The sequence below is a fragment of the Canis lupus genome, chromosome 12 (assembly GCF_048164855.1).
Source record: "Canis lupus baileyi chromosome 12, mCanLup2.hap1, whole genome shotgun sequence".
In the NCBI taxonomy this organism is placed as follows: Eukaryota; Metazoa; Chordata; class Mammalia; order Carnivora; family Canidae; genus Canis; species Canis lupus.
In genome coordinates, this window is record NC_132849.1 from 13,652,388 (window position 1) to 13,674,383 (window position 21,996).

A 21,996-nucleotide genomic window follows, 5' to 3' on the forward strand; every position below is an offset into this window, starting at 1 on the left:
TGAGATCCTTCTTCTGGGTTGCAGACTGCCATCTTCTTGCTGTGTCCTCACGTGACTGAAAGAGTGAGAGAGCACTCTGGAGTCTCCTTTATAAGAGTATGAATCCCATTTATGAGGGCTCAGACTCATGACCTAATCATCTCCCAGAAGCCCCACCTTCTAATACCATTGCATTAGGAGTTAGGATTTCAGATTATGAATGGGGATGGGGGGACACAAATGTTCACTCCATACAAATATCCTAAGCTTGTTAGTTTTTATGTTTTACTTTATCATACAGAAAATGTTATTCTTTTTCTTTTGGTGTACAGTTCTTTGTATTTTAATTCATGTGTAGATTTGTATAACCACCACCATAATCAGAATAAAGAACAGTTTTATCATTCCCAAACACTCCCTTGTGTTAACCCTTTATAGTCACACTTTCCCTTCAATGATAACTCCTGACAACTGCTGATCTACTCACCATCACTACAGTTTTGTGGTTTTGAGAATGCTATATACATGGAATTACATAGAATGTAACCTCTTGAGACTAGATTCTTTCACCAGGATGTTTTGAGTTTCATCCAAGTTATAGTATGTTTCAGTAATGTGTTCCTTTTTTATTGCTGAGTAGTGTTCATTGTATGGATGTACCGAAATTTGTTTATCCATTTACCCTTTGAAGAACATTTGGTTGTTTCCAATTTGGGGTTATTACAAATAAACCTGCTATGAACATCTGTGTTTGGGTTTTTGTGCCAATATCAGTTTTTGTTACTCTAGGGTAGATTCTCAGAAGTGGGATTGTAGGGTTATATAGAAAATGCTTGTTTAGAAAAAAAGTGCCAAACCATTTTCTAGAATGGCTGTACCATTTTGGATTCCCACTAGCAATGTATCATATTGCTTTACTGCATTTGCCACAGCTATTAAATTAAGACTAAGTGCCTTAGCTATAAGGTACATTATATTAGCCAGACCTGTGACTTATGAATGGACTAGTATGAGAACTCTGCCAAAAAGGTGACAGGGGACCTAAACAAATCTGAATTTGAGATTCTCAGAAAGAAGAGAAGCAGAAGCCAAGATGAGCAGTGAAGCAGCATCCTAGAGGTACAGAGTCATCTGTATGATAGACTTATTTAAGTAGGGGACAACAATAGCTTATTTCAGATGGAATAAGTCGATGGTAAAGTTAGCAGTGCTGCTTTTGGGTCATGAGTGATGAAAAGTTCATATTCTATTGCTCTTTGAGAGCTGGCTTCCCAGAAGCTGAGCTGGAGACTGCTACTCTTTTTTTTTTTTTTTTTTATGTGTAGCTTTAAAATAAGCTCTCATAAGTTATGAAAGTAACCATTAATATAAAAGCTTTATTGAGATATAATTCACATAACATACAGTTCATCCATTGAAAGTGTACCATTTGGTGGCTTTTAGTATATTCATAGAATTCTACACAGCCATCACCATAATTAATATTAGAAACATTTTCAAAAAAAAAAAAAGAAGAAACATTTTCATCACTCTTAAGAGAAACCCCATACCCCTAGCCAAACAACCTTTTTAAAAATATTTTTTAAAGATTTTATTTATTTATTTGAGAGAGAAATAGTGACAGAGACCATGAGCAGGGGGAGAGGGAGAAGCAGGCTCACCACTGAGCAGGGAGCCCAATGTGGGGCTTGATCCCAGGACTCTTGGACTGTGACCTGGATGCCCAACCTGCTAAACAACCCAGGTGCCCCTAAACAAACTTTCTTATCATGGAGACCAAGTGCAGTTCCTGATTATTCCTAAGTAACAGGTTTCCATTCCCTGCAAGTCCCTGAAAGTATTCAGACAAGATAATCACAACTTACTGCAGGAGCCAGGTATCCACCCACCCTACTGAAATTACAAAGCCTACTTCCCATATGTCATTGTTCACTCTGTTTATGAGTATGACTCTCACAAGGCCCTCTGTGATGTGTGATGTCCTCTTCCCCCAGATTATAAGTATATGTGACAACAAAATGCTAGCAATCTCCTATCATTTGTGCTGGGTGTTGTGTGTTCACCCATGCCAATAATCCTAGAGTGAGAGTCCCACTCTCACTAGTGGGGTGATTAGGAAGAAACTAAAACAAGGTGTGTAATAGCAGATTTGAGCAAGGAGAAGAAAGAATCAACACACTTGAACATAGTTAATTGAGGGGCACCTGAGTGGCTCAGTCAGTTAAGTGTCTGCCTTTGGCTCACGTCATGAACCCAGGGTCCTGGGGTTGAGCCTCACTTTGGACTCCTTGCTCAGGAAGGAGCCTGTTTCTCCTTCTCCCTCTGCTGCTCCCCCTTCTTGTGCTCTCTGTTTCTCAAATAAATAAATTAAATATTTAAAAGAGAAAATAGTTAATGGAGATTATCCAGTCTGAGGAGCACAAAGAAAAAAGAATGAAGAAAAATGAACAAAGCCTAAAAGATATGTGGGACATCATCACACATACCAACATATGTATAATGGGAGTCCCAGAGGGAGAGGAGAGAGAATACAGGGAAGAAAGATTTTCCAAGGAAATAATATACAAAGACTTTCCAATTTGGTGAAATACATGAAACTACACATCCACAAAGTTCAGTGAACTCAAAGTTAAGCTTATCCAAGCAGGATAAATTCAAAGAGATCCACATGCAGCCACAATATAGTCAAATTATTATAGCAAGGAAGAAGGGACTTACCTTTTACAAGAGAGCCCCAGTAACAGTGACAACCAATTTCTCTCTGGAAATCATGTTATCCAGAAGACAATGGAATGACATATTTAAAGTGCTACAGGAAAAAAAAAAAAGCATCAACCAAGAATTATATGTCTGGTAGAACTATCCTTCAAAAATGAAAGAGAACCCACCCCTTTGATCTCTGTTGTAGTCACAGCCCACTACCTTCCCAGAAGAGAGGAAGTGGGAGAGGACCTTATGTTGCTTGTTGCCCAAGTCTCCTTGCTGTGCTGCACCCAAAGAGTATAAGATGTTTATCTGTGCCAAGGGTTCCTGCATCCCTGCTCTGATGCAAACTGGATCCAGAATTGCATCTAGACCCATTGCCACATCAGTGTCATCTTGATAGAAGAGGGCTCTATAGTAATTAATGGGACACAGAATGGTGTGATTTAGCTAATCCAGTGGGAATTTCAGACCAGTGCAATCAGCAGAGACATTTATACTGCTACCAATCTTATTGGTGCAGGTGCTTCAACAACAGGAATGGTAGTTTCTGGTGCTGGTATTGAACTAGTCTTTGGCAGACTTCTCATTGGTTAGGCCAGAAATCCCTCACAGGATCATCAGCTGTTCTCATATGCTATCCTTGGACTTGCCTTGTCTGATGCTTTTGTTTGATGGTTGCTTTCTTAATTTTGTTTTCCATGTAACAGAAATTACTTCTTGAAATGTTGTCATTCATATTAATTATGAATGTAATTCTTTGATTTTACTGTGACTTCAAAACATATAGTGTTGGAGTCATGGGAATGTACAAGTTTCCTCCCATTATCTGAAAGTAGAACAGTCCTATGAAATATTTATTAAGCCAAAATGATATAAAGTGAAGCGTATCCCCACTTTCTTAAGATTGCATTACAGCCCTTTGTTTTTATGAAAGACCCATATTAGTCCCTGTTTTAGCTGATTCTTTTTTCTGCCAGTTCAAATCAACTGTTGAATCCTTCTAATGAACTTGTCATTTCAGTTATTGTACTTTTTACTTCCATAATGTCCATGTGGTTCTTTGAAAAAATTATTCCTCTATTTTTATTGACATTCTCTATTTGTTGCAACATGTCATACATTTACTTATATCTTTTAGCATAGTTCCTTTTAGTTCTCCCAATATATTTCTAATAATTATTATAAAACATATTATTATGTTAAATCCAATATCTGGACCTTCTCACAGGCAGTTTCTGTTGTCTATCTTTTTTTTCTTGTGTATGAGTCACGCATTCTTATTTCTTTGTCTTGTATTTTTTTTGTTGTTGAAAACTGGACATTTTAGGTTGTATATTGTAGCAAATCTAGATCTTTTTTTTAAACTTTTATTTATTTATGATAGTCACACAGAGAGAGAGAGAGAGAGAGAGGCAGAGACACAGGCAGAGGGAGAAGCAGGCTCCATGCATCAGGAGCCAGGATCGCGCCCTGGGCCAAAGGCAGGCGCCAAACCGCTGCGCCACCCAGGGATCCTGCAAATCTAGATCTTGATTATCCCTTTCTTCTGGGACTTGTTTTTGTTGTTGTTTGCTTATTTATTTATTTAGTAATTTACCTGAATTATTTTAGTGAAGTGTATTGCCCCTTCATTGTGCAGCCTCTGTTCTTGCTCCTTAAAGACTGCAGTCTTGGATGCACACAAATTACTCTGGGATGGCAGTGTTTTATTTTTATTTTTATTTTTTTTAAATTTTTATTTATTTTTGATAGTCACAGAGAGAGAGAGAGGCAGAGACATAGGCAGAGGGAGAAGCAGGCTCCATGCACCAGGAGCCCGATATGGGATTCGATCCCGGGTCTCCAGGATCGCGCCCTGGGCCAAAGGCAGGCGCTAAACCGCTGCGCCACCCAGGGATCCCGGATGGCAGTGTTTTAGCAGGACTCTCTTTGACAGTCTCTTTTCCTGATCTCTCTGTTATGCTGTCTGCTTTGGTTAGTATTTAAAATTCTTTCCCTTTTGGGGTTATTAACAGGCTGGATGTTCTCATGAACCTTTTACTAGTGTAAGTAATCCAATAAAAGAAGAGAAAGTCAGGTAGAAGCTATCCTTGTTATCACTTAACCTTAGAAATCACACAGCATCCCTTCCACCACATTCTATTCATTAGAAACAATATGCTAAGTCCCACCTGCATTCAGTAAGTGTGGAATTAGGCTCTACCTTGTGAAGTGAATTACATCAAAGAATCTATGGACATATTTAGAAACCACCTTAACAAGAAGAGACAAACTGATTTCTAGTTACCATTGCACTAGCTTTGATAAAAACAGAAAAATAACTGCTTATTCTTTTGAGTTTTTCTGAACTCCTCTCTATATGATACATGGGTACAGCTTATAGTCAGGCACCAATGAGGCAAAATTCAAGGATCAATAAGAATCAAGTTTTGTTGATGTTCATGTTTATTAGCGGGTCATAATATGACTATGGGATTTCTCAAACTTTCATGATGGCCCTGTATCTATCCCAATCATCACATTTGGATTCTAAAGACATATGAAGGGCAATTATTACTCCCAGCTCCTATTTTCTACAACACTTGCACTTGAGATGAAATGGTAATGAGATTCCTTGTGTCATTGGGACAAAGCCCCATGTATATTCACAAATCACAGGAAAAGGTTTGTGATGAGTCTTCTTTTTTCTAATCCTTTCAGGCATTGAACTGTGCTGAGCAGGCAGGAGCTGAGCTGTGAACAGAGCTTCTCAGTACTTGTCTGGCCAATCAGAAAACAGAGTTGTTAAAAAATGGGGAGGAATTAAAGCATTGAGATGGAGTAAAAAAAAAAAAATGGGGAGGAGGATTGTGGACAAGAGTGATGGTCAGAAGAGTAGGCAGAGTAAGATGACTTTTATTTCCATCAAGAATATTGACATTTTTAGGTGGGAATGTGAATTTCTGCAAGTGGTCCAAGGTGGCTAAAAAATATAAAAATGTGGAGTAGTGTGGATATGGTAGATTCTAAAATAAAAAAAGTGGGGTTGGGACACCTGAATCAGCCTCAGATGGTTAAGGGTCTGTCTCAGCTCAGGTCATGATCTCAGGATCCTGGGATTGAGCCCCACATCAGTTCTCTACTCAGTGGGGAGTCTACTTCTCTCTCTGCCCCTCCCACCCCCCTCATGCTTTCTCTTGCTCTCTCTCAAATAAATAAATAAAAATCTTGAAAAAAAATTTTTTTTTCTTGGGAATGCCATAAATATTCATGAGCATCTTTCAGTTTATAGGAGATTTCCAGACTCACATTTTATGGGCAAGATAATCTAGTCCCTTCCTCGTCCCCCACCCTCATTTTATGAAAGATTTTATTTGTTCATTTCAGAGAGAGAGAGAGAGAGAGAGAGAGAGAATGAGGAGGGAGGTAGAAAGGCAGAGGAAGAGGAAGAAGCAGACTCCCTTCTGAGCCCCAATGTGGGGCTTGATGTGGGGATCAATCCCAGGACCCAGCGATCACGACCTGAGCTGAAGGCAGATGCTTAACCATCCGAGCCACCCCGGCACTCCTCCTCCCTCTTTTTACAATATGAGAACTGAAATCCAGTGAGGTCATTATCAGAACAGGAGCTAGAAAGGAAATTCTTGTGATTCCTAATCCAGTATGTATCTAATGTTCTGTAGAGCCACAAGTGGCTTATAAAGATTTGCATGATCTGATCCCTTGTACTTCTCTATCCTTATCTGTCCTTCCTCTATATCATTTCACCTCAACTGTGCTGGCTGCCTAATTATTTCTTAAACATACCCAATGTGCTCCAGTCCCAAGGCCTTTGTACTTGCTTGGTGTCCTCTGTTGGAAAGCTTTTCTTCCAGATATCAATGTGATATTCCCTCTCTCTTCCTTTATATCTATGCTCTACTGTCATCTTACCAGAGAAGACTTCCCTGACTATCTTCTGTAAGGCATTACCCAGCCCCTGCTTCATCATTTTTCCCTTACTCACTTTATTTCCCTTAATTTATTTTACCACATTTATATTCTTTTGTGTATTGTTTTTTCCACTAAAGTGTAAACTCTGTGAAAGCAGATTCTTGACTTTTGTTGACTACTCTATCCTCCAATATTTAGAATGTCAATTTATGTCACTCCTTTGTTCAAAATATTCCCATCTCATTCACAACACAACCCAAAAGGCTTTAAAGTGGGGATCCCTGGGTGGCGCAGCGGTTTGGCGCCTGCCTTTGGCCCAGGGCGCGATCCTGGAGATCCGGGATTGAATCCCACGTCGGGCTCTCGGTGCATGGAGCCTGCTTCTCCCTCTGCCTATGTCTCTGCCTCTCTCTCTCTCTCTCTCTGTGACTATCATAAAAAAAAAAAAAAAAAAAAAAAAAAGGCTTTAAAGTGGTCTTTGTGGGCAGCCCTGGTGGCTCAGCGGTTTAGCACTGCCTTCAGCCCAGGGTGTGATCCTGGAGACCTGGAATGAGTCCCATGTCATGCTCCCTGCATGGAGCCTGCTTCTCCCTCTGCCCATGTCTCTGCCTCTCTGTGTGTCTCTCATGAATAAATAAATAAATAAAATATTTAAAAAATAAAAAATAAAATGGTCTTTGTTACGGACTGAATTGTTCCTCCCAAATTCATATGTTGAAGTCTTCACCGCCAGTATGCCTCAGAGTAGGACTATATTTGGAGGTAGGACCTTAAAGGGTGATTACAGTTAAGTGGAGTCATGTGGGTGAGCCCTAATCCAATATGACAGGTGTCCTTATAAGAAGAGTTTAGAGACAATAGGGATGCGTGTGCATAGGGAAAAGCCCATGTGTGGACACAGAAAGAAGGTGGCCAATTGCAAACCAAGGAGAGAAGCCTGAGGAGAAACCAAACATATCTATACCCCAATCTAGACTTCTAGACTCCCCAATCAGTTTCTAGACTTGAAACTGTGAGAGAATAAATCCCTGTTGTTTAGGCCACCCATCCAGTGATATTTTGCTAATGGCAACCATAGCAGACTAATATAGCCCACTTCTCTACCACCTCATCTGCTGTGTCCCTTCTTACTCATGCTGTTACAGCTTCTTTGGCATTTTTGCAGTTTCTCAAGTATGACAAGCTGGCTTTCACCTTGGAATTTTTGTATTTTATGTTCCGCTCTTCCTGGAATACTCTTCCTCCTAGATTTCTCTGCGGTTTATTCATCCAGGTTTCTGCTGACATGCTGCCTTCATAGATAGTCATGCCTTTATTTTTTTTAAAGAAGTTTATCTATTTATTTATTTTTAAAGTAATCTCTGCACCAACATGGGGCTTGAATCCATGACCCTGAGGTCAATAGTTGGATGTTCTACTGAGTGAATCAGCTAGACATCCCTTAGTTATACCTTTTTTGAATACCATCCTGTTTAAACTGCAAACTCTGTTACCTCTTTATTCCCTCTCCTGATCTTGCTTGTTTTTTCCCATAGCACTTACCATTTGACATACTATATATTTACTTGTGTATTGTCTTCCATGAGGCATGAGTTATTGGTGCCTTTGGTTTTCCACTGACTCTTTGGTGCCAGATGAGTTCCTGCAACAAAGTAGGCCCTCAAGTACTTAGTGGGTCAGTTAATGAATTAATAAATGTTACTGGCCTATAGGTAGACAAATGTATAAGTAACACAGACTAGAAGGTCCATAAATCCATTTTATGTATGGGGACTTATTTCTTTGTTGTTTGTTTTTTAAAGGGAAGGGCTATTTCAATGAAGGAGGGGAAAGCATGTTTTTTCTAACACATGGAAACTTCATGATTGATTTAATATATTTGGAAGAAAACAGAGTTAGATCTTTGCTTCATATCACAAAAAGAATAAATTTTATTTTATTTAAGTTTATTTACTTATTATTCAATTAAGTAATCTCTACACCCAGTGTGGGGCTTGAACTTATAACCTCTAGATTAAGAGTCCCATGCTCTTCCAACTGAGCCAGCCAGGTGCCCTAAAAATAAATTTTAGATTAAATATGTCTAACTGTAAAAAATAAAAATTTGAAATTATAAACAAAAATTTAGCAAGTTTAGGAGAATTTTTGTATAATTCCTAGGTGTGTATGCTTCTTGGGGGTGGGGTGAGACTTCTTAGACAAAAAGAATACTCAAGTCACAAGGGAAAAGATTGACAAATTTGATTACATTTAAAATTTATAATGGCAAAAGAAAATATGAATGGGACAAAACCAAATGCAAGATTTTGACAAAGGGTTAATATTCCTTACACTGAGAATTATCTTCTAATAAGAAAGAGACAATCTGCTTATTAGAAATATAAGCAAAGAATATTAAAAGGATTTTTGAAGGAGGAAATGCACATGGCCAGTAGATATGAAATGAGGCTCAACAATTTCATACACACACACACAGACACACACATGCACGAACATATACTTTTTTACCCATCAGGGTCATTCATTTTTTTGGATAAAATATACGCTGATTGGGATCCCTGGGTGGCTCAGCGGTTTAGCCCCTGCCCTCAGCCCAGGGCGTGATCCTGGAGTCCCGGGCTGGAGTCCCACGTCGGGCTCCCTGCATGGAGCTTGCTTCTCCCTCTGCCTGAGTCTCTGTCCCCCTCCCCCACTCTGTGTCTCTCATGAATGAATAAATAAAATCTTTAAAAAAATAATTAAAAAATATACACTGATTTTCCTACTATGTGCCAAGTATCATCCTAAGTATTGGAGATAAAGCAGTGAAGAAAAGAGGCAAAATCCCTAATATCATGGAGCTTATGTTCTAGTGGAGAGAGATAGATAAGAAACAATAAGAAATAAATTATATGGTATGTTAGAAGGTGATAAGTGCTGTAGAAATAAATCAAACCATATAAGGGACAGCATAAAAGTAAAAAGAATTTATGAGGTTAGTTTGCCCAATTCTCGGGAAATGAGTTTGAAAACCCAGATGAGTGGCACTTGAGTGGTGCAGTCAGTTGAGCATCCAACTCTTGGTTTCAGCTCAGGTTGTGATATCGAGGTTGTGATCTCAGGGTAATGGGATTGAGCCCCATGGGGGGCTCCATGCTCAGTGTGGAGTCGGGTTGGATCTCTCTCTCCCTTTTCTGCTAATCTTTCTCTCCATGTGAGCACTCTCTCTATCTCAAATAAATAAATAAATAAATAAATAAATAAATAAATAAATAAATAAATAAACAAACCCAGATGAAATGGTTGTTTTTCTTTTTTTTTCTTTTAAAGATTTTATTTATTTATTCATGAGAGACAGAGAGAGAGAGAGAGGCAGAAACACAGGCAGAGGGAGAAGGAGGCTCCCTGTGGGAAGCCTGATGTGGGACTTGATCTTAGGACCCGGGGATCACGACCTGAGCCAAAAGCAGACATTCAACCATTGAGCCACCCAGGTGCCCCAAAATGGTGGTTTTTCTAGGAGAATTATTATTATTTTTTAAAGATTTTATTTATTCATCCATGAGAATGCACAGAGGGGAGAGAGAGAGAGAGGCAGAGAGAGAAGCAGGCTCCATGCACCGGGAGCCCGACGTGGGATTCGATCCCGGGTCTCCAGGATCGTGCCCTGGGCCAAAGGCAGGCGCCAAACCGCTGCGCCACCCAGGGATCCCTTTCTAGGAGAATTAAGTTACAAAAATGATTGCAGGGGGGAGAGAAAAATTCTAATCCAATTATATATCATAAAAACATTTAAAGAAAGTTGTTCAAGAGCCATTCCCAGAAAAAGCATCAGGTGAGATATTTCAAAGGTTAATTATACCAATTCAAAAGTTTTTTTTTTAATTAAATAAACTCTACGCCCAATGTGAGGCTCAAACTAATGACCTCAAGATCAAGAGTCAGATTCTGTACTGACTGAGCCAGCCACGTGCCTCTGATTATGCCACCTTTTAAATTACAGACATGTCCAATGATATTTAAGTCGTTTCAGAGTTTAGAAAAAGAAGTGAGGTTGGGAAGAAATGGTCATTCTCCTATGCATTTAGTGCAAGTGGGAATCTGGATAAGCTTTTCAAAAAGGATTCTGACAATATGTAGCAGAATTAAATCTATCTATCCATCTAATCTATCTATATATACATCTTTAATGTAGAATAACTATTGGGATTCTAGCCTTTAGAAATAAAAATATCAGTTGGTAAGGCTGTTTATATATGAGCTATGTTTATAGTATCAAAAAAGACTGAAAACAACATCAGGGTCAAGAATAGGTTAAATAACTGATGGAACCATGCTATGAAATATTGCACAACTATTTAAGAAAGCAGATCTATATGGTTTACTGGGAGAAATATCAGTAATCTTAAAGGGAAATAGGCTAATGTGTAAGTTTTTGACAAAAAAGAAAAAAAGAAAATTTCCCATTGCATGCAAATAACACGTTTATGTATGTTTGTATGACTATATAGAAATATATGGGAGTAAAAAAAAAAAATGTATGGGGGTGCCTGGGAGGCTCAGGTCATGATCCCGGGTCAAGCCCTATGTGGGTGGGACTCCCTGCTCAATGGGGAGCCTGCTTCTCCCTCTCCCTCTGCCTGCCACTCCCCCTGCTTGTGCTCTCTTTCTATCAAATAAATAAAATCTTTAAAGAACAAAAGAAACAAACAAACAAACAAAAAACCCAAAACAAGGAAAAAAAAAGGAAATGTATGGAAGGAAACACTTCAAGCTTTAAAACATTGGTTATGTGGAGTTGGCTTGTTGGCTTTTTCTTTGTTGTTTTTGGCTTGTTGCCTCTGCAGGATTTTTAGTTTGAAATGAAAATCTGGTAAGATACATTTTATAAGAAGACTTTTCTTTCAGCTTTTTCTGTTTAACATGACTAAAAGAAATACATCTCTGGAAAAGAAGGAAAAAGAAAGGAAGAAAGAAAAGAGAAAGACACATTTGCTTGGGTGCTAGGTAAAAGTGGTGCATGAGACTTCAGGCAGGCGGTGTGTGATTTGTGTGGCATCCACAGGCAAGACTTGGGAGTTTCACCCGATTTTGCCCAATGATTGAGCTTTTATGTTGGTGTAGTAGAGTAACCTTAAGTTACTCAAGTTCTCTCAACCCCAAATTTTCCATCAATAAAGTGAAGGTGTCAAGTATCCACCACACAGGTGGGTATTTTGATTGTGAAATGACACATGAGAAGATTTTTATTTATTTTTTAAAGATTTATTTATTTATTCAGAGAGAGAGAGAGGCAGAGACACAGGCAGAGGGAGAAGCAGGCTCCACGCAGGGAGCCCGACGTGGGACCCAGATTCCGGGTCCCCAGGATCACGCCCCGGGCTGCAGGCGGCGCTAAACCGCTGCGCCCCCGGGGCTGCCCAGATTTTTAGCTTAATAAACAATAAACTCCAACTGAATTCTAATTTCCTGACATAGTCAGGGGCTGTGATACACATCACGTCACTGCTCAGAGGGATGCAAAAATAGGTAAAAGGCGAGAGCCTCATGGCAGGCAAAATCTAACCATACAGAGCGTTATGATACCCAGTGCGCGGTGTTACCGAAGGCAGAAACGGTCGGGGGGGCTTCGCGGAGGCGAGACAACACAAGTCTTCCAGGTTGCGCAAGATTTGGACGGGCCCGGAGCAGAGCAGCAGAGGCGCCGACGCGGCGGCGGCCAGCACAGGGCGCTCCCGGGCCGCCCCGCGCGCGAGCGCTCCCTTTCGGGCCCAGGCTCCTGCGGCTCCTTCCTGGCGCCTCGGGGCGAGCGCGGGGCCGGCGGTACGCAGGCGCCGGGAGCCGAGGAGGGCTCGCAAAGGCTCGACAGGCGCGCATGCGTGCAGCTCTCTGGAGGCGGTAGCTTCTTCGGCGTCGGGACCGGAGGCTGAGTGCTAAACTGTGTGGGGCGCAAATGGGATCCGGCTGTTAGTCGGGTAGGCATAGGTAGGACCGCTGCCTTGGGGGGCGTAGGGGCTGCAAGGCGGGAGCCCGTAGCGTGGGGCTCCCGAGCCTCTCCTGTGCGCTCCGGGCCGACTATTGTATCTGTGTCGCAGCGGCTGCGCACAAGATGGCGGCGGGCAGGCGGCGGGGGCGGGAGGAGGCTGGGGGACCCCCGGGATGGGAAGGGAAGCGAAGCTCGGCTGCCCCGCTGCCGCGTCGGTTCACTTGGCTGCCCTGGAGGGCCGCGTCGGGCGCCCGTGCTGGGACCGTGCTTCCGGAAGAGCCGCCTGACGCCGTTGCACGGGCGGAGGAGCGAGAACGGCCCTCGGGCAGCGCCGCGGCGGCCCCTTCCCCATCGGGGCAGGGCCTGCCGAGGCCGAGCCAGGCCTGACAGCCGGAGGAAGCGGCGGTGCGGGAGCGCCGGGGAGGGAGGAACCGTTCCCGTCAGGCCTTGAAGCGAGGCGGCGGAGCTCGAGCTGAGCCCTCTGGCGCGCGGCGCGGCGCGGTGCCGCGAGCGTGGAGAGAAGAGCAGAGCATGTTTGTGTCTGGGGCTGGGGAAGGGGGGGGGTGTTAGATCCTGCGGCGTCTGCTCGCCCCTGTCCCCTATGCCTGCTGTTTGCGGGCTGGAAAGCAAAGAAAATGTCACCTCTGTGCGGGATACGGAAGGCTCCGAAACCGTTCCGGTACAAATTTCTCAGAGGAATCGCGAATACGGGTCGTTAGTGGTTTGTGTGCGATTTCTAGGCTGAGCCCCGTCCTGTTGGGGGGGGGGGGGCGTATACCAAACTGTTCCATCCTTGGGGACGTTTGAAACCGATCTTTTGTTGAGATAATTGCGAATGGGGGCAACTTCTGTTAGTACAAAATCTTCACTCGAACTAGACAATGACGGCTGCCTCGAGCTAATTTTTCTTAATCTTAAAATTTACTCTAAGGAGGAATTTATTTATTTTTTTATTTTTTTATTTTTTTGGGAGGGGGGACCCTTTTTATTCTGAACACTTTTTGAAGAAAAGCTTGTTACCAGGATCCGGCAACTGAAAGTTGACTTAAATTCTTTACCTAACCGGCTTTGGAATTGTGCACAAAAAAATTCCTTCGTTTTTAATTCTCCCTCGTCTGTTGTAAAGGGTTGACTTATTTGTTGGGGATATTTGCTGATTCAGATTTGTGGTTAATATTGATAAATTGGAAAAAATCAATTTCCAAAAAAATGCTTAATGAGGTCTATACAGAAAAATGTATAGTTCACAGTATTTCAACATAGCCTTAATTTTATTAGACATCCTAGACTTAGTTTATGTCCTTTTTTTTTTAATTTGACAGTACTTCGTATGCATTTTATTTCCCCATACTCTGTAAATACTTTCAAATTATTATGTAGAATCCAACATGTTAATACAGTGAAATATAGTGGGCCATTCTCTGCTTGATTGTTGCCATCTAGTAAGGGGAAAGCTAAAGCATGGAAGAAGTCACAAAACCTCATTGGTTTCTATTAACTAGTTTTCAGAATATTCTTGTCATATATTTATTACCTTGAATATTGGTTATATTTTAGTCTTGTAATCTTTTTTTGTCTTGGAGGGTGTATATAACATACTCTTGTTTAAAAAACACATTACAATCAGAGATCACTTTGTTATTCATGGATGTCCTAAAGATTTTTTTCTTAGATGCTCTAAAGAAGGTGATCTCTGGAAATTTTTTTTTTTTTTTTTTTTTTATGTAATAGTGAAAGAAAATGCGAGACAAATAGTTTAGTGAATAGGCTTTGGGATCAGAAGATCTGGATTCAAATCTATTTTTTTCTTACTGTATGTCTAAGATTTTGGGCAAGTTCCTTTAGTCTTACTGAACTTTTGTTTTCTTATGTGTAAAATGGTGCTAATACCTACTTCCTATTTGGGATTGTTGTGAGAATTGGGAGACAATGAATGGAAAGCCCCTATCCATTGGCACATAATAGGTGCTTTAACGTTAGCTATTACTTTTATTACAAATGTTTAAGTTTTAGGCAGCATCTTTTGATAGGAGATCGTCTCTTGTGAATATTCCCTTTTAGTTAAAAAGAGGCTTAAAAGAATTCAGATTAAATTGATAGAATTTGGAGCTGAAAAATCATTTAATATTTCATTCAAATATTTGGTGTATTTATAAATTTTATATGTTCCTCACTTGTAGCACTTACCAAAATAAAATGTAACTTATTTATATGATGTTATGTTCATCTTTGTATCTGTCCCGTTGCCTGGTATGTATTCCAGGTTCATGTGTTGAGTAAATGAACTCAGCTGGTAGTTGCCAGAGCCTGGGTAGGAACCCCAGCCCTTGGAGTCCAAATTGTGCTCTTCCTACTGTGACTTAATGTATACTGGACAAAGTTTGGTTAAATCTGTCCAAATTCTTCATAAGATGCTTTATATACTAATCAGATAAGATGCTTTATATACTGGAATCAGTGCTTCCGTATGGGTACCCAGTAACATTGACCTATTTTGCAAGGAAAGAAGAGCTACTGAATGTTGGTATGTGGTGGTTTAGACCGCCTCCAAATTTTGAAAGTAGTTCTATTTGTAGCTAAACCCAATAAGCCCCATTTGTATTCAACTTTACTTACTCTGTTATTCAACTTTATTTACTGTAGTCTGAAATTTGTGGCTTAGAATCAAAGTGAAAAGAGGTATATGGAAGATAAGAGAGTAATGGAAAGGAAGAAAATGAGATGCAGAAATAAAACAGCTATAATAATGATCAGTGAGGGTCAAGAGCAAGGATTTTGTCCGGAGAAAAGAGTTCAGGGAATACAAGAGAGTTTTAGTTTCAAGGCACACATATTTTGATATTTTCTTCGTGGTTACGTTGGGCACATAGATATTTTGGATTATTTTCAACTCTTGAATCCCTTTAAATACCGAAATAATTATTGTTCCGGTCTTTTAAGGTTTTACACTTTTTTCCTTACCTTATTTCCACAATTTTAATTTGTTAAACTTTCAACTAATTTTTGTTGTTCTACTGTTGAGTGAATGTTGTCAACTTGATTTTCTTTTGAATGTGTTCATTTCTTTAGAAAACTTTTTATTATGGAAAATTTTAAGAATATACAAGGGCAGAGAGAATTATGCGATGATTCATCTGTGTACCTGTCACCCAGTTTCAATAATTGCAAGCTAATGGTCAGTCATGTCTCTGCCTTCCACCCTATTATTTTTAAGCAAATCCCATATTACTCATCAGTGTATAGTTCAGATTTTTTTCTCTACAATATTTAGAGAAAACGTGTATCACTCCTAAAATAATAATTCCTTATGCCAGTATCCAAATTTCCCCAATTGTGTCTCATATACCACACTTACAGTGTGTTTATGTAATACATGTATTAATTTCAACTACTATATTGAAATTCTCAGAAATCACCTAAATCTTAATAAAAGAAATAAGTATCTATCTACGTCTTAAAGCATTTTGTTTACTATCTTAGTGCCTTTTGAGCAGCTGCTGTGAATCAGGAGGTATAATTTTTTTTTTTAAGATTTATTTATTTTGGGGTGGGGAGGGGCAGAGGGAGAGGGAAAGAATCTCAGGTGGACTCGGTGCTGAGTGCAGAGCCTGATGTGGCCTCGATCCCAGGACCCTGAGATCATGACCTGGGTCAAAATCAGGAGCCAGCCAAGAGCTGGCCGCTTAACTAAGTCACCCAGGCACTATGGGAGGTATAATTTTAATGGTCACCACACCATTCTGAAGTGGGTATTGTTTTTATTCCTGTTTTTCACATGATGAAACTGAGGCTTGGGTTAACCAGCCTGTTGAAGGTCACATTTTTAGCACTCAGCAGGACCAGAATTAATACACTAAATCTAAGAACTAAGTTCTTAAAAAACACTATGCTACATTAGTGTTAAATTTTACTTATGGGAGTTAACCAATTTTGAATGAAGTAATTCACTGGCACCCCTCCTAGCAGGGTGGATATCTTCAGATTAGTTGAAATGTCCCCAAAGATGAGATTATTATGAATTGCATAATGGGCTAACAGTCAATAGGGAGTGAGCATGATGCTCACTTTTTTTTTTGCTTGCTTTTTGAAAAACAAAAATGTGTGTAGAGCTGATGCTCTTTTGTCGTGTTGCATGTTTTCTGCATGTGGCCATACTTAAAACCTTTTCTTTTTTTTTTACTTAGTATATAATTAAGGAGTTAATCTCGTACTTAAAAGGTTGGATTATTAATTTTTGAGTGAATTAAATCTCTGACAGGAATACCCTCTCCCTTCCTCCCCTCTTCTATTCTTGTATGCATATACACGTGATTTATCCCCCCCCCAACTGTTTGAGAGTAAGTTGCATATATTGTACTCCTTTACCTTAGTTTATTTCCTTAAAAACAGGGTATTTTCTTTTGTAGTTATAGTAAAATAACTACATAGTAATTAGTTAAGTAAATTTAACAGTGATACAATTCTTTAATCTGCCATTTTCTGGTTTGTCAATTGACCCATTAGTGTTCTTTATAGCAGTTGTTGTTTTTCCACAACAGGATCAGTCTAGGGTCAGGTAATTGCATATAATTGTCATGTCCTTTAGTTTTTTTTACTCTGGGGCATTTCCTATAGCCTTTCTTTATCTTTAGTGAAGTTGACATTTCTGAAAAATATGGCCTGCTTTCCTTCTCTGTTCTTTTTACCTTTTTTTTTTTTTTTTTTTGTAATAGAACATTTCTCATTTGGATTTCTGTGATGTTTCCTCTTGATTAGATTCAGATTATGTGTCCCTGGTCAGAAAAATCACGTAAGCGATCCTTTGTCCCCATTGTATCAAATCTGGAGGTATATGATATCCATCTGTCTGCCACGGATGATATGTTTGATGCCCCCTCACCCCCCATCTCCGAACTAATTGATTTAAGAAGAGACATTCTAAGACTATGCAGATGTCCTACTTATCAAAATTTCCCTCTAGATTTAATACGCACAGAAGATTCTTTGTCTGAACCAGTTTTTACTATTACAGTTACAAAATGATGATTTTCAAGTCAGCAGTTCCTCTACATTTGCAATGATTGATTGGAGTTACAGACTCTTGATTTTTTTCAGTGGTTTATAATTTATTGTCCAGTTTTTTCTTTTTTTCATTTCATATTTGTATATCTTGTATTGGACATTGAAAGCCTTGGTTCCCAGCACTATCAAAACATTTACTTGTTTGCTTAATCCTGTAACATATCTAAAGTAATTTAAGAATTCATCCATATCATTACAGAACTCCCCAAAACAAACTACTAAAAAGAATTTATTTGTAATTCTCCCCCTTTTTCCTAGCTTCTCTAAAACTGAGGATATATATATATCAAATAGTGGGTTCATAAATTACTTGAATTAATTTTTTAAATGGGTTATAGTATGCATTTGCAAAATGATTGAATTTGCTTTCAGTTTTAGATTTTTCTTACCTTCTTCCATCCTTGTTTTAATTTAAAAAAATGAAAAAATAATAAAAATAAAAAAATGTTGGTTAGTATGCTTCTAAAAGTCAAAGCTATATAATAGGATATACTCCATGTATATTTCATATACTCCATGAAATATTCCCAATTTTTTTCAGTCCCTTTTTATTATCTCATATAGGTAATCATCTTGTTTTCTGTGTTATCCTACCTGTGGTTTTTGTAACTGTAAGCAGATACATGTGTTTTTTTATTTTCATTTTTTTATACAAAAGGTAACCATGTTAGGGCACCTGAGTGGCATAGTCTGTTAAGCATTTGCCTTTTGCTGAGGTTGTGACCCTTGGGGTCGTGATCCTGGCATCTAGGGATCAAGGGCCCCATGTTGGTTCTCTGCTCAGTGGGGAGCCTGCTTCTCCCTCTCCTGAGGGTTCTGCTTTTGCATATACGTGCACTCTCTCTCTCTCTCTGTAAAATAAAACCTTAAAAAAAAGGTAACATGCTATATATGCTTTTTTGTTACTTGGTAAAGACTTTAAGGAATTTGGCATTTTAAGGCATTTGACCAAATAGTTTAGGTATGCTTAATCAAAGATTTTGGAAACCCATTTTAGGCAGAGACAAGACATATTTTGGCCTGTATGCTTCATGGAAGTAACAACCTAATGGCAGGGAGGTCAAGAATGCAGTTATGCCTCAGAACAATTGCATCTAAGCAGTGAATGTCTTCAGTACTGTTTTTACTTCTTGGTCCTGAGGTCTTCTGTTACTTTGGCTTTATTTTGTTTCCATGCTTGTGCTTTCTTACTAAGGCAGTAAATATGCTATCAGCATTTGAGTTTTATCAACATACACCACTTTTTTAATTTCTAGTTTTAAAAACAATCTCAGGACAGATTTCTTTATTCCAGCTCTGATCAGGTGGGTTCTCTTTGACTAATTACATTTATTGAGGGTAGCAAGACAAGCAGGCCCACCAAAGCACTTCTCAGTGAGGCATCATTTACTATAAATTCAGTGTGATCTCTCAAAACCCATTTATGTATGCAGTGCTTTTAAAAAAAAAGTACATATAAAAATACGTACAATTATATGCATCCTGTTTATCAAAAAGTTGTTTTTCTGGAAATTGTAGCTTAAATCATTGCTATATGAAGTTGTTAATGCATGGTTCTCATGGTAATCTGTCCTTGGAATTGTGTGTTGTTAGCAAGTTGAGCTTCCATATTTTTTTCATGTATGGAATCATGATGTTTAGCAATCCTTTCAAGTGGCAGGGAAATTTGTGACACCCTCTGTGATATCAAATAATGTTTCTAATTGCCTTTTTATTCTTTCTGGTTATTTAACAGTTACCTTGAGGTACCACATTTTGGCATTTTAATTTCTAGTAATACTGCCCAGCTACACTTGTGGTACCTTCAGAATTAGGACCTACATATTTTCTGAGATGTGAAGAGACAAAACTAATGGTAGAAAAGAGTTGGCCAAGTGGATCCATCTGTATACTAGAAGAGATTAGTAGATTGACATTTAAACTGAGGAAAGCATAGAATGACATGTACTCCCTCTTATATTAAGTTACCAGTGTAGTCCCTGTATTCTTAGATACTAAAGTGGATTTCTATATTGTCAGTCACTCTAACAAAATAATACCAAATGAAATATGTGGGTATATATGTAGAAAAATAATGGTAGTTTTCCCTTTATGTTAAGATTATAGAAAACAACTCTTCTGTGTGTCATGAAGGTGATTTTTCTTTATTGGGGGGGGTGATAATGAATATTTGTTACTTTTTCTAATTAAAAAAACTAAAGCTATGACATTTACATTTTATATCTAGAATATTGCATGAAAAAATAGAGAGGAGTTAAAGATTTTAGTTATGATCTTGCAACTTAGTTCTGAGGCTTCACTTAATCTGTAAAAACTGGGATTCCCCTTCTCATAGGATTATTGTGAGGTTCCAGTGAGATAATATAAAGTGCTTTGTAAACTGAATACTATAAAATTCATGTTTGGGGGTTGATAGAGATTTTTTCATTATGAATCTAGTGGAGCCATTATGATCCGGCTAATTTTTAATGATGCTTTTAGATTTTTAGATTTCTGATTTCTTTACCAGTATCTATAAAGAAAATAAAGGATTCCCTTATGAAAGATTACATTAGAATAACAGGCAATTTTTGATTGTGTGTGGTAGTGAACATCTCAGAAAGAACTCATGGGATCTAATGTCAGTATCTTTTTAATAGATCGAGCCATTTTTGCATGCCTGATTCAAGAAGTCAGTTTCTATTAAGTGTTTTTAAAAGAATTTTTATGTTTGACATTTTATTGAATATTTGTTTCAGAGTGGCATGCTTTGGTTCTTAAAAGGTTACAGAAAAGAATTAAGTGCTACTTGTCACAACAATAGAATTTCTTTCAGAAGTTCAGAAAGTATCGTGACCAATAAATAGCCTGTTTTTGGAAAATATTAAATAAAGGAAAATAAAATGTTAACTGAAAATAGTGTATTTCTAATTTCATATAGTAAAGTTTGGTGTACTTCTCTCTCTCATCCATGTACGTATTCACATACACAAACCTGAAAGAAATTATATCAGAATACTAGTTCATTCTAGGATTATGGTTTTAATGGTAAGGATTTAATTTACTACCTTTTACTTTCTGTAAAAAGCATATGTTACTTATCAGGGATAAAATTTATTTTAAGGTATTAATATTTAATTGCAGTTTTTCAAACAGTCTTTCAATTTTTGAAAATTGTTTTCAAAGGAGTGTTAATAATTAACTCAGATCTTAACTCGGGTTTTTCGAAGTTAATTTTGAAGTCAATTTAGTGATTTCATAAATTAGGTGAACCAGCCTCTTAATGGCTAGTGCTCAGTTCTCCAGAAAGTGTCATATTCTTTAATAGTCATGGTTAATAAAGTTTGTACTTAACTGTGTTAGGCATTTGTTCTGAATTTTTGGCTATCACTTATTACTTTCTATAAATTCTTTGATATTACTAAAATTTACAAATTACTATCAAATCAGTGAATGCCATTGTTGGTGAAACCCCTTGGGTTTCTTTTTTTTTTTTTTTAATTTTTATTTATTTATGATAGTTACAGAGAGAGAGAGAGAGAGGCAGAGACACAGGCAGAGGGAGAAGCAGGCTCCATGCACCGGGAGCCCGATGTGGGATTCGATCCCGGGTCTCCAGGATCGCGCCCGGGGCCAAAGGCAGGCGCCAAACCGCTGCGCCACCCAGGGATCCCACCCCTTGGGTTTCTCTACTTGTAATAGCAGATTTGGAGAGCAAGGATTCACTTATTTTTGGTTTAGAAACCAGCTTGACTTTAGACATATGTGATGGTGGTACTACATATTTATATATATAAAAATAATATATGGGTATTTTATCTTTAATCAGCATTTTATGTTTTGTCCATATGCCAATTAAAAAAAAAGTGAAAACAACTTTTGGAATTTTTTTTTTTTTTTTTAATGTAGTAGTTCTTACCTGTAGGGTATATCCTCCTAAAGGTTTTTTTTTTTTTTTTTTTTTTTTTTTTTTTTTATGATAGTCACACAGAGAGAGAGAGAGAGAGGCAGAGACATAGGCAGAGGGAGAAGCAGGTTCCATGCACGGGAGCCCGACGTGGGACTCAGTCCCGGGTCTCCAGGATCGCGCCCTGGGCCAAAGGCAGGCGCCAAACCGCTGCGCCACCCAGGGATCCCCCTCTTAAGGTTTTTTGATATCATTCCTTTTTTACCCCTGCAAATTATGAATATACCATAATTTATTCAACCAGTCTTCAGTCTCTGCAAACCCTCTTAATTGCAGAAGTGTGAAAAGGGAAACATCCAGATTTTTAACTATATTTTATCATTTTGGTTTCTCTAAGACACTAACTCCATCTTTTAAAAACTGGAGTGTTTAGGTTTATGAAGGAAGGGATCTGTTCTAGCTTAATAGCCTTGCTATTTCCCCTTGT

The 21,996-nt window shown here is 38.7% G+C and overlaps 1 protein-coding gene and 1 pseudogene across 14 annotated transcripts in view; both read left to right on the top strand.

Moving 5' to 3' along the window:
• Positions 1-21,996, top strand: part of ZNF638 (zinc finger protein 638) — a 136,785-nt gene that overhangs the window by 43,278 nt on the left and 71,511 nt on the right. For 2 of the 14 annotated variants that reach the window (XM_072769765.1, XM_072769767.1), the window contains exon 1: positions 12,417-12,551. The exons of 10 other annotated variants lie outside the window; for them this stretch is intronic. The gene's annotated coding sequence lies outside the window, so the exon portion shown is untranslated. Of the gene's footprint in view, positions 1-12,416; positions 12,562-21,996 lie in introns of those variants that run through there. 2 more of the 14 variants (XM_072769764.1, XM_072769766.1) reach the window with 1 other exon arrangement.
• LOC140600648 (ATP synthase F(0) complex subunit C3, mitochondrial pseudogene) lies at positions 2,987-3,389 on the top strand (annotated as a pseudogene).